Raw genomic sequence first — 10,934 nt, forward strand, 5'->3', positions numbered from 1 at the left:
AATAGTAAAAACAGAGTGTGATCATGTAAAGAGATGTAGAATGGACTGAGCATGAAACTGGGAGCCAGGAACTCCGGAGCTTTATTCTCTGCTGATGATGTGTGGGGTAGTCTTGGGCAAAATCCCTAATTACTGTGTGCCTCAGTTTCTCCCTCTAATTTTGTTTATTGACTTAGGTACCGATAACCACAGATTGTGAGTGCAAGGCATGGATTTAATGCTATCACACACTAAATCTGTTTGTCTTCAGTATAACCCATGTACCCTTTCCCCCTAGTCTGCCCCAATCTGCCATAAATAACCCACTTACAGTCATACAAATGCTTGACTAAAAGATGTATCTTGTTCCACGTACGGAAGGTCAGTACCGCTGGGTTCTAGTAGTAAATAATACTTGCCTACCTCACCAAGGCTGGGTGGGAATTCATGTTTGTGCTGTTCTTTGATGTAAAGTGCTCTCAGCCTTGCAAAATTGTTGTGAAAACTTAATCAGGCAGGTCCAAAACTACTTACTGCTAATGAAAAAAGTAATTTTACTCTTCCATCAAAAAGAAATTTACTCGCCCCGGTGCGTTATACAAGGAGACCTTTGCAAGATTAATATAAATGCTAGGAAATATGCACAGTTCATTTTAGAGAGCCAATGATTAGTTGTTACACAGAGATGTGAATGGTGACTTGCCCTAGCCTCCTCCATGAGGTGGAGCAGGTGGGCATGGCTCCTTGGTCTAGCGTGGTTTGAATGTGGGAAAGAGATCTAAAATGAGGGACAGGAGAAGAGGAAGCTTGTAAGGGTGTGGGACTAAGGTCACCCATCCAATTATTTTTTTTTTTCCCCTGTAGCTTTTTAGGCCTTGGTGAGAGGGCTCGTGGAGGAATGGATTCAGAAGCGTAACGGATAATTCATGTTGGTCTGAAATGAGGGTGGGATTGGTGAATGGTATTTGAGTCTTGAAATCCAGTTTTCTTTAATCCTTAGAGGAAATTGTACTTGTCCTCAGTAAATTACACTTGCTGCCTTTCCACTTCAGTGCTCTGTACAAACATTAACTAAGCCTCATGTCCCCTGCATGGGGTGTTAATCAGTTTTAAACTTAAGTAGAATAGCAAGCAGTGGTTAAATGACTTGACCGAGGCTACAAAAACACTTGTCAAAGCTGGGGTGAAAGCTCAGGAGTTCCTGGATCCTACTACTGTGCCTAGGCTCCTAAATTGTGTATAAAACATGTATGCTCAGAATTCAGTTTCTCCTTCTCCACCCCAACAGGTAGCTGCCCTGCTACCGCCAGGTATGGCTTTCTGCCTGCAACACAAAGAGGCCCATCATGCCTAATGAAGGATCCCAGAGCACTACAACCTAACCCTTTCCACTTCTGTATGTTTTCTCCTACCTGCTTCCCCTCTGTCACTGGCCTGCCTTCCTAATACTACCTTTTGCCAGTCATGTATGTACTCCTGTGTCAACTTATTCCCTGCTGGGTTGCCAACTGTTTATCCAAATAGCAAAATGGGGCAGCACGTAGCATGGCACACGCAAGCCTGTGAGTCAGGAAATGAATCAAAATTCTGCTGCCAGGAACCCTTTCTAATGCCTGGAATAATGCCCCTTAAGAGTCCCAGAACCCCTTAGTAACAACCAGAGCTAAGGTGTTCGGTGCCTACGACGGGGCCCTGTGGGTAAGGATTGAAAAAAGTGATAAGGCTGCAGGCAGAATAAATGTATGTTTTCATACTGGGGCACAGAACAGCTGAAGCCTTAAACTCTTTCATTTTTACTAACAGGGAACCCCCCCCCCCGAAAGTTCCTTTTTCCTATCCCACTAACTTGAGATGTTTTGTTTCTGTATATGATTGCCTGCCTGCCTGCCTGCCTTTGCTTTCAGTATCTAATACAGTGCACTAGTATGACCATGCCAAAAGCTGTTTAAACAATATTAAGATGTTTTCTTCAAGCTTCTCCCTAGGAAGATACTCTCTTTCAAGAGGAATGTTTTCCCGAGAGCATTACATCATGAATTGGTTCAGTTCTTGCAGTAAGAAATTGGACCAAATGGTGGAGAAGATCTCCTGGGGAAACATACTTATGTTGTTAAGTATTCCCATCAGAAAACTTAGAAACTGCTTACATATTACTATTCTGTCTACAGTTAGCCTTTCACCTTATTGCAGCTGAATGGGGGAGGTTGTGGGATTTTTTTTTTTTTTTTTAGAAATTTGAACCCTTTTTTCATTTTTCCCCCCTCCCCCCAAAATCTCGTGAGCTGAACTGTGGCAATAGACGCTAATACTTTTGACGGCAATAGTGAATCAAGGTGTATTTGTGCTGGAGAGAGAACTGTTAATGAGGTTGCAATTATGAAAGCTTCCTTGGAAATGTTGAATTTGGCTTTTGTTTGAGCATTAAATGAGAGGAACTTTGGAGAAGACCGGAGGCTGGAAGGATTTGGGAAGATTTATGGGACAGCAGCCATATGAACAACGTCTGCCCTCGAATTGTATTGGATTTCCTCGTGTTTACGAAATGGTTCCACGTGAAAGATGGGATACTTGATAACGTATCATTTTATCAGTACAAATCACAGAACATTTTTGCCAGCAAGAAAAATGATCTCACTGCATTTCAGTAAAAGCTTAGAATTGGGGGGAGGGAGACAATGGACTCTGTAATATGCAAGTTTTACTTTGTGTATAAAAGATATTGTGAAATGGTTATAAGTCAGGGTGCCTTGTAGTTTCATAAAGATCAGCATTGTGCTTGCAGCAAAGGCAACTAAAAACCCAAAGCACCTTTAAAAAAGGAGGTTTCAGAGTAACAGCCGTGTTAGTCTGTATTTGCAAAAAGAAAAGGAGTACTTGTGGCACCTTAGAGACTAACCACTTTATTTGAGCAGAAGCTTTCGTGAGCTACAGCTCACTGCATTGGATGCAGGAAGATTCTTCATTTCAGCCTGCACAGCTACTGAAATTCAAGAGAGAAGCTATCTATCATCAGAATAGCTTACCGGAAACCAACCCCGGAGTGAATGGACTGTAGGATATGACACTGTTTCGTAGCAATTGCTGACCTGATTGAACACACCAGAGAGCTGGAACTACACTTACGTTAGGAGAGGAGCCTTCCAGAGTATGTCAGAGAGACACTGACATGCTAGTGAAAGCTCGTGTTACTACCTGCATCTGTTCCATGGATGAAGATAGAACTTTAGGCTCCAGTGTGAATATCTGGCACCTTTTAACTGGCTCTAAATTCACTTTAAAACGTGAATGTGTTCTTCTCAGACAGCTTCATACGATACACAATATACAAAAAAGCATAGGGCTTAGGCTATGCTTTCTAATTGCTCTTTGTATGAATATTTTGTATCTGTGTTGATGTAAAGAACAGGTTTAAAAAAAAAAAAAGTAGGCAAGTCTTTTAGTGTTCATAACAAGAAGGGCCGGTAACCTGGACCGGCTGCTGAGGAATTGGCACCAAAACTGAGGACTAGCAATTGGCATGGCGTTTTAGAAAATGTCCGTCTATCTATAATATTTCAATATAAATTAATTACAGTGTGCATATTATCTTTAAGTATGTAACAAAGTAACATTGTAGGAAGAGACTAGAGCCCTGATCTGAAGCCCATTCAAGTCAATGGAAAGACTCCAATTTTGCATCAGGCCTTATGTTAGTATTTAATTATCAACACCAGTAAGGGCAAAATGTTCTTGCGGGATCAGCACTTTGGCCCAGAGCCTCAACAGTGTTTTGGGGCCTGACTCCCAGTGGGAGTCTTTGAGGGTCTGGGCGTATCCTCTGTAGTGTGAATCCATGTTGAACACGCATACGAAGGGAACGATTGTGGAAGATGTCTTATGGACATCCTTGGAGACACTTTTTCATCCACAAAACAAGGAGAGGACGGTGGGCGGGGGCCAGTGCAAGCTTTGCCCCTCTTCCCCCTGCTGCCCTTTTCCAACGTTCCTCACACTTGAGCCTGCGGGGACACCTCTGAGGCAAGAAGGCAATTTAATCCACATGGTGCATTCAGTCTCGCTTGTCGGCTCCACTAGGGGTTTTTATGATATGGGCACTTCTCCATAAGGAACCAAGCTGAGCTCATCCATGTATATTCTTCGTTGGGGCTGTGCATGGAACTTGCACTGGACCTATCCATTGGCATTTCATTTACAGAAGGTACAGGAGAAATCCACGCAGGATAACAGAATTCCTTTAATATGGACATGTTTGGAAATTGGCTGCAGTCTGAGAGAGCCTGTGTCCTTCAGAGTTTGTACATATTGGGTGAAATCCTGGCCGCATTGACGCCGCTGTTGACATCAGTGGAGCTAGAATTTCAACCACGGTATTTTTAAGTAATACATTTTAATTGAAAAAGTCTTCTCTTCAGCAACCCTCTTCCCCTTGTTTTGCAGTTTGTGTCTCGAAAAATACATCTACTGAATAATTCAGAACAGCCATGAATATTTAGCAGAAACTGGTTATTTAATCAATAGCTGTTCATGAATGGTAAAAAGATGCCCAAGAAAAAATGCCTCCTTTCTTATCCATTTCTCCACTACCACGCAAACTTTTAAAATTACTGTTGCTTACAACTATAAACTGCTTACACTAAATAGTCCCCCACTTGATTAAGATGGATGGTAGTTGTATTTAGAGCAATAATAATAATTAAGGCTCTGGTGGTAAGCAAGAAAATAGCAAATGAATCTAATAAAAGTTTAAGGAGACGCTCTTAAATTGAAAAGCATTTTTAAAACATAAACCTCAATTTAAAAAATAATTACTCCAGGATAACTAAAACTCAAGATTACTGAAGACTACATTACTTTTCATCTTTATATATAGAGAGAGACAGAGACAAACTTTGTGTTTCATTCACAGTACTTAGTGATGAAGGGTCTCTCTAGTTCGATGCACCAACAATTACATACATTTGCTTTGTAGTGGAGAAACTGACCAAAAAAAAGGGGGGGGGGTGGGGAGGCAAAAGAAATGTATAATTATCTGAATCTTCCAATAAAGAACAGGTGGCACTTTTTCTTTGATGATTAACTACATTTAACAAGTGCTATAATAGCAAGTCTGCTGATGCCAACCCCATAGCTGCTTTCTACTGCAGAAATATTTCATTTTTTTTACAGATTTAACATTTTTTATTAAAGCTAATGGTAAAATTTAATGTTAAAACCTTGTTAATACACAAGTTAAGGAAAGTGTCTGTACATCTAGGTATAATGCTTAAATTATCCAAAAGTAAGACGTTTGGTTTAAAAGTAATAAAATACACATAGTACATAATCTGCAATATCCCAATTTAAGGTTAAAAAATGTAATTATGCAGTTTTATTACATCTCGTTCTTTTCCATCTTCTACCACGTATTGGAAATACCCTTCCTTAGCTTATTTAGAAAATATATTTGGTATAATATAATACAATGTAGTATAACTATAATAAAGAAGAACTAAAGCAGTGGATGGAGAGTCCCGCCTTGGTTCCACCCTGATTTGGGACCTTGGGCAAGTCATTTCGTTTCTCTGTGTCCCTCAACTTCCCCCTCTGTAAAACAGGTTAAAAATCTTTATATTATATGGGTGTTGGGAGGCTTAATTAACTGTTTGCACGACACTTTGAGATCCGTGGATGAAAGGGGCTGTATGTGCAAATGAATTTTGATTGGGTTTAACTCGGGATGGGGCACTTTTGTTTTGTTATTGCAACATTGTCTCTGTCCACAAAGATGGAAGTGAAGCAGTTAATCTCTGACTTTCAAAGTGGGTTAATGGCATGGCTGTTGAGGTGTGACTGACACAAAGAGCCCAAATGATTTAAGGGTGGCACTGCTTTTAGAAGAGAGAGGTGGCTTGTTCAGATTTTTAAAGTCCTTAAGATAATGTCTATTATATCTATGATTGATTTATTTGATATTTATGCAGTTGGCAGTGGGATTTGAAATATAACATAAGCACTTCCTGAGATGTCAGTACTCCAATGTTAGTGGTCTGAACAAGGATGTAATTCATATCTGCAGGTGCTTACTCTGGTATCAAACACTTCAATAACATCATGCTTGTGGAATCCGGCACTCCCCAGTGTCCCATTTGTATCCTGATATGCCCACGTCTTTCCTATGTGTGTTTTTCTTTCTTAAGGAGCTCTCATTTCCTTCAATAGGATATGTTTTATTTCATCCTTTTTCCTGCATTTACTCATACTAATGTCACCGCATTCATTGGTAATAGCGAGGTTTGGAAACAACCCGTGTATCCATGAAAACACTGGGTCTGAAATTTAATGCCTGGGATGCTTTATTAAGGAAGAATGGCTATTTAAGTGAAGGGAGGTAATAGCTTCTTTCTGGATTCTAATTTGATCTAACAAGGGGGAAAGTGGTCCAGCAAACTCACATGCAACATGCATTCATGTTCTCTTAGGCGGGGTTTGAAGAGCCCTGGGTGAAAGTGTTCTGGGGCTTGGTGGCTTCTATGCAAAGGAATGGAAATTGGACACTGCCAGGTGATGGAAAAGAGCAAGTTCCTGACAGAAGTTCCCTACGTGCTCTGTGGACTTCTTCCCGGGCTTTCTGATAGGGCTTAGTATGACTGTAATGAGCAGAACAGAGGACTGGAGATCAGGGTATTGGGTTTAGTACTATTTCTTGGAGAGAAGTGAGATGTAGTAGTCAGAACAGGGGAGTGGGATCCAGGATTCCTGGGCTCTTCTCTGGGCTCTTCCACTGATTAGACATATAATCTGGGGGATGTCACTTGTCCTTTTCATGTCATGATCTTACCATTCTAACCCTGGTCCTTTTCCCGTCTCCGATTTTACTCTGTTTGACAAGTCTGAATTTAGGCTGTGAGCTCTTATAGACAGTCCCTGTTTTGATTTGAGCCGTGAAGTACCATTGCACACTTGTGGGCACCTGAGCTAATACTCATTTTGTAAAATCAGCAGTTCAGTCATTCTTAGCTCTTAGCACTTTTTTCATCTTCCCGCTGCTTTGAAGACATCTATCAATCTTCACAACTCTCCTGTGAGACAGGGGAGAATTATCCCCATTTTACAGGCTGGGGAAACTGAGGCATAAACAGGTTATGTGGTTAATTACAGATGGAGTCAATGGCAGTAGGGTTAGTGCTCATAAGTTTCTTGCGTTAGGAAGCATGCTGGTAAAGCAGTTTGAAACCCTGGGATTCAATACACTGTACTGTTTAGTGGGTGGGACTCCTTGCCTTTGTGCCATTAGAATAACATGGTTTGGTCAGCAAGAGGAGTGTCCTTTTATTGACTGCTTTAATAAGCCAACATATTTCCCATTCCTGTTGGAACTTTCCTCCCCTCAGAGGGCAAATCTCCCAACATCTGCTAGGAACTGTATCTTTCCCTAACAAGGCAGGCGAGCAATGCCGGAATCCCTACTTGGTACTCCTTTATTTTCGGGAATCATGCAAGTAGTAATCTGTCACTGCAACTCACCTGGTAAATCAACATTGCAGCGGTAACACAGCGCAAGGAGGAAGAAGCTACAGAACATGGGGTCTCGCTTGGAAACTGAGAGGACCCTTTCAAAGGTGCATGAACTCTACAAATGCACCCTGCTTTAGCACCTGCTTCAATGTACATGTTTGTTCTTGGCATGAAACTACAGCAGTGTCTGGTCATTTAATCCTGTGTGGGTGGGGCCGCCCCAGTTTGTGACTGAAGTGGACTGTACTTACTCACTTTCACATGATCTAGTATTTATACTCCAGTAGAGACTCGAGGCCCAAATCAGGATTGGGGCCCAAGTCCTCAATGTACATTATAGCCACTGAAAAGTCGAACAAAACTGGGGATGGAATGAAGGTCCTTTCTACTGCAAACACACACCATTATGACACTTGAGCTAAAACGAATCCCTTTAGGTGTCAGCCACAGAGGGCCTTGAACATACAACTGAGCGTTTGTTTTCATAATGCAGAGGGCAATGGCACAGTTATGGTATTGCGCCCATTTTACAGATGGGTAAAGGGAGGGAGATTGAGAAGTGAGGCTTGAGGGGCATAATCTATCAAGGTTGGTGAGACGTTTAGAAAGCCTCAGCTGGAAGATGCAGAAGTGTGAAGTATTAATGTTATTTTGTTTTCACAGTTTATAAACAGCAAGGATGCAATTTCCTGTTTTCAGTCAGGGAAACTGCTTGTGGGGGCAGTTGCAAGTCACACTGGCCTGTGGCAACTTGCCAGTTTGAAAAATCATTAGGCCTAAGCCCCCCATCCCTCCCCCAATCTTGCCTGCCATAGATAAAATTTAAGTTTGGCAAACCATTATTGCCACCTGTTATTCTGAGCAAAATATTCATCTGTCCCACTCCCCCCATTCACACTTTGTTTTTGAAATAGTTCCTTCTCTGAGTCAGCTTGGAAAATAGGTACCAGGCCATGCTACCAGCAGCTGGGGACAGGAAATCCATGACATTAGCCCTAGTGTATAAAGGCCCCTTCCAACAGAAGAATCCAGTTCATTTCCTCTCTGGGGCAGGTGGAATGACGCTGTCTGGCTGAGTCACAGTTAAACCGGTGTTTATTCCTTTCTCTTTTTAAGCCTCTTCTCGCTGTTTGTTTGTTCTTTTTTTAAATTGCCAGAAATTTAGTCAATCTCTCTAGAGAAGCAAACATGATTTTTATTTAGTGCTTCAACTATAAACAGCCGTTTCACCATTTGGAAGGAGAATTTTGTCTTTCTCCATCTGCAAAAATCTATAGTTACTGTCAGTCTGAATGGGCTTATTTCTGATGAAAGGAAACAAGCAAATAAAAAGAGAACAGAAGTAAAGTCTCCTTGAGACTATAGACTATATGTTTCCTCTACAATAGGCTGCATGAACACCAGGTATTAAAATGGCTCCTTGTCTCTGCAGGCAGCAGCTTTCTTAGAAAGTTAATGGTGCACTACACGGTGGGGGGGAGGAGATAGGTGTAACTGTTAGCTAGTAAAATCCACCCCACACAGTGGTTGGCATGAATCCAACAGCAGTAAATATTTACAGCTACACGTATTAATATCTGACTGATGGATCCAAAAGAGAATCTCCAGCCCCTAATCCCCAAATTAGGGAAATTCAGGTGTAAATATAACTTTGTGGTTAACCCCTTTAGAATGGGGCTCAGTCACCACCCACTAAAATCCACTTCTTCCCTGACAGCTTTAAGGCATTCAGGCCTGCGTCTAACCTGTGCACTCGGGCCCATCCTAGCTTCTAATACAGGAGAAAAATAGAACAGAGCGAAAGGAAAATAAAGACATATCTGAACAACAAACATCTGAGTCTCCTCTGGCTGCAGTCCAGACTCAGGTGCCTTAGATTTCAGCTTCTAAATTACCTGATTACTAGTCCCCTCCCCAGGGCTGATTCAAGCAAATGTAGACTCTGGCCTTAGATCTAAGGGAGAAAAGCTAGTTTATGACTCTCTTCCCCAGGCTCCTACCCTGTGTCAGACTGGGGCAATTAATTCCACAGCAAGGAAGGTAAAAGAAATAAGGAAGGTGACTAGAACGGCTGCGAGTGTGGAAGGAGGTAAGGGACTTATAGATGGAGATTTCCTGATCAGCAGGAGGAACCTGCAGCATGCTTCAGTCTGGGCTCTGGTAAAGAGAGTGAGAACCTCTCTCCATAGGAGGTCAAATTATCCCCACAGCACAAAGTAATTCCTACTCCAAGCTGTGAAATTCTGACCACTGGCAGCAAACGTAGCACTAGCATTTCAGCCTGTGCTTAGTGAGATGGGATTCCATAACCCTGGGTTCAACAGAAGGTTTGATAGCATTGCCACACCTAGCCTTCCTCTGTCTCAGCTCCTCCTTGCGAAATTTATGCATCCAATGCTGCAACTCCTCTGAACGCTCTTTAACACAAGTACTTGCTGCTATAACCTTTGACTCTTAAAAAGATTTCTTCTGACTACCTATCCTCCAAAGCAGACACAAATCTCCTAATGCCCAAATCCAAAACAGCTGAGTTAGTTTAACACTCCCTTGCAACTTTAGTGTATGGGCTGGTTATGCTAGGGTGGGAACCAGTTGCTTGCTCCTTCCTGCCAGAGGGTAGCAAGGGTAAGTCTTTCTTTGGTTTTCTGTGCAAACAAATATCTTTTATAAAGCAGTTTAATTCATGTTCTGCTGGGAATATTTATTCACCCTTATGGGAACCACTCGTATAGTGTTAGCTAGACCCACCTTGGCTACATGGGTGCTGTGGATGAGTGATTGTTTGCTTCCCCTTCTTCCAATGTCTCCTTAATGGCTTGCCTCTTTGTTATACCAACAATTAAATCCCTGAGATTCTTGCTCTCCCTTGAAATCTACAGGAAAAAGGCTGGATTCAAACTTCTCCAGCATTTGGATGTGGGGGTTCCGTTAAGCCCATGATGTGGATCTCGGGCTAGATGCAAACTCCAGATCCAGCCTTGGGAGTGTTTGGAAATGATCCCAGTGTAGAGCAATAGCCAAGCCCAGAGTTTGGTTCTGAAATTTAGGAGTGTTTGGATCTAGTGTTTTGCTGTGGGCCCCCTCTCTGTTTCCTATGTACTGGGAAGAAAGAGGCAGGAAAGACTGTTCAATGGCTGGGGCACTAGTCTAAGCCTTGGGAGATTCAGGTTTAATTCCCTGCTCTGGCACTGATTTCCTATGTGACCTTGAGCAAGTTACTTAGGCCTAGATCCTCAAAGGCATTTAGGCACCTAAATCCCATTGGTGCTTAAATATCTTTGAGCACCTGGGCTAAGCCTCTCTGTGCCTCAGATCCCCATCTGTACAGTGCAGATAACAGCATTCCCCTGTCAGGGGTGCTGTGAGCATAAATACTCTACCGGCATATATTGAAGTGTATATAGTTAAGCAGATGCATAAGTCTTTGCAGGATCAGGGCCTTCCACATGGGCTTACTCACA

The sequence above is a fragment of the Lepidochelys olivacea genome, assembly GCF_965140295.1.
Source record: "Lepidochelys olivacea isolate rLepOli2 genome assembly, chromosome: 26".
Lineage (NCBI taxonomy): Eukaryota > Metazoa > Chordata > Testudines > Cheloniidae > Lepidochelys > Lepidochelys olivacea.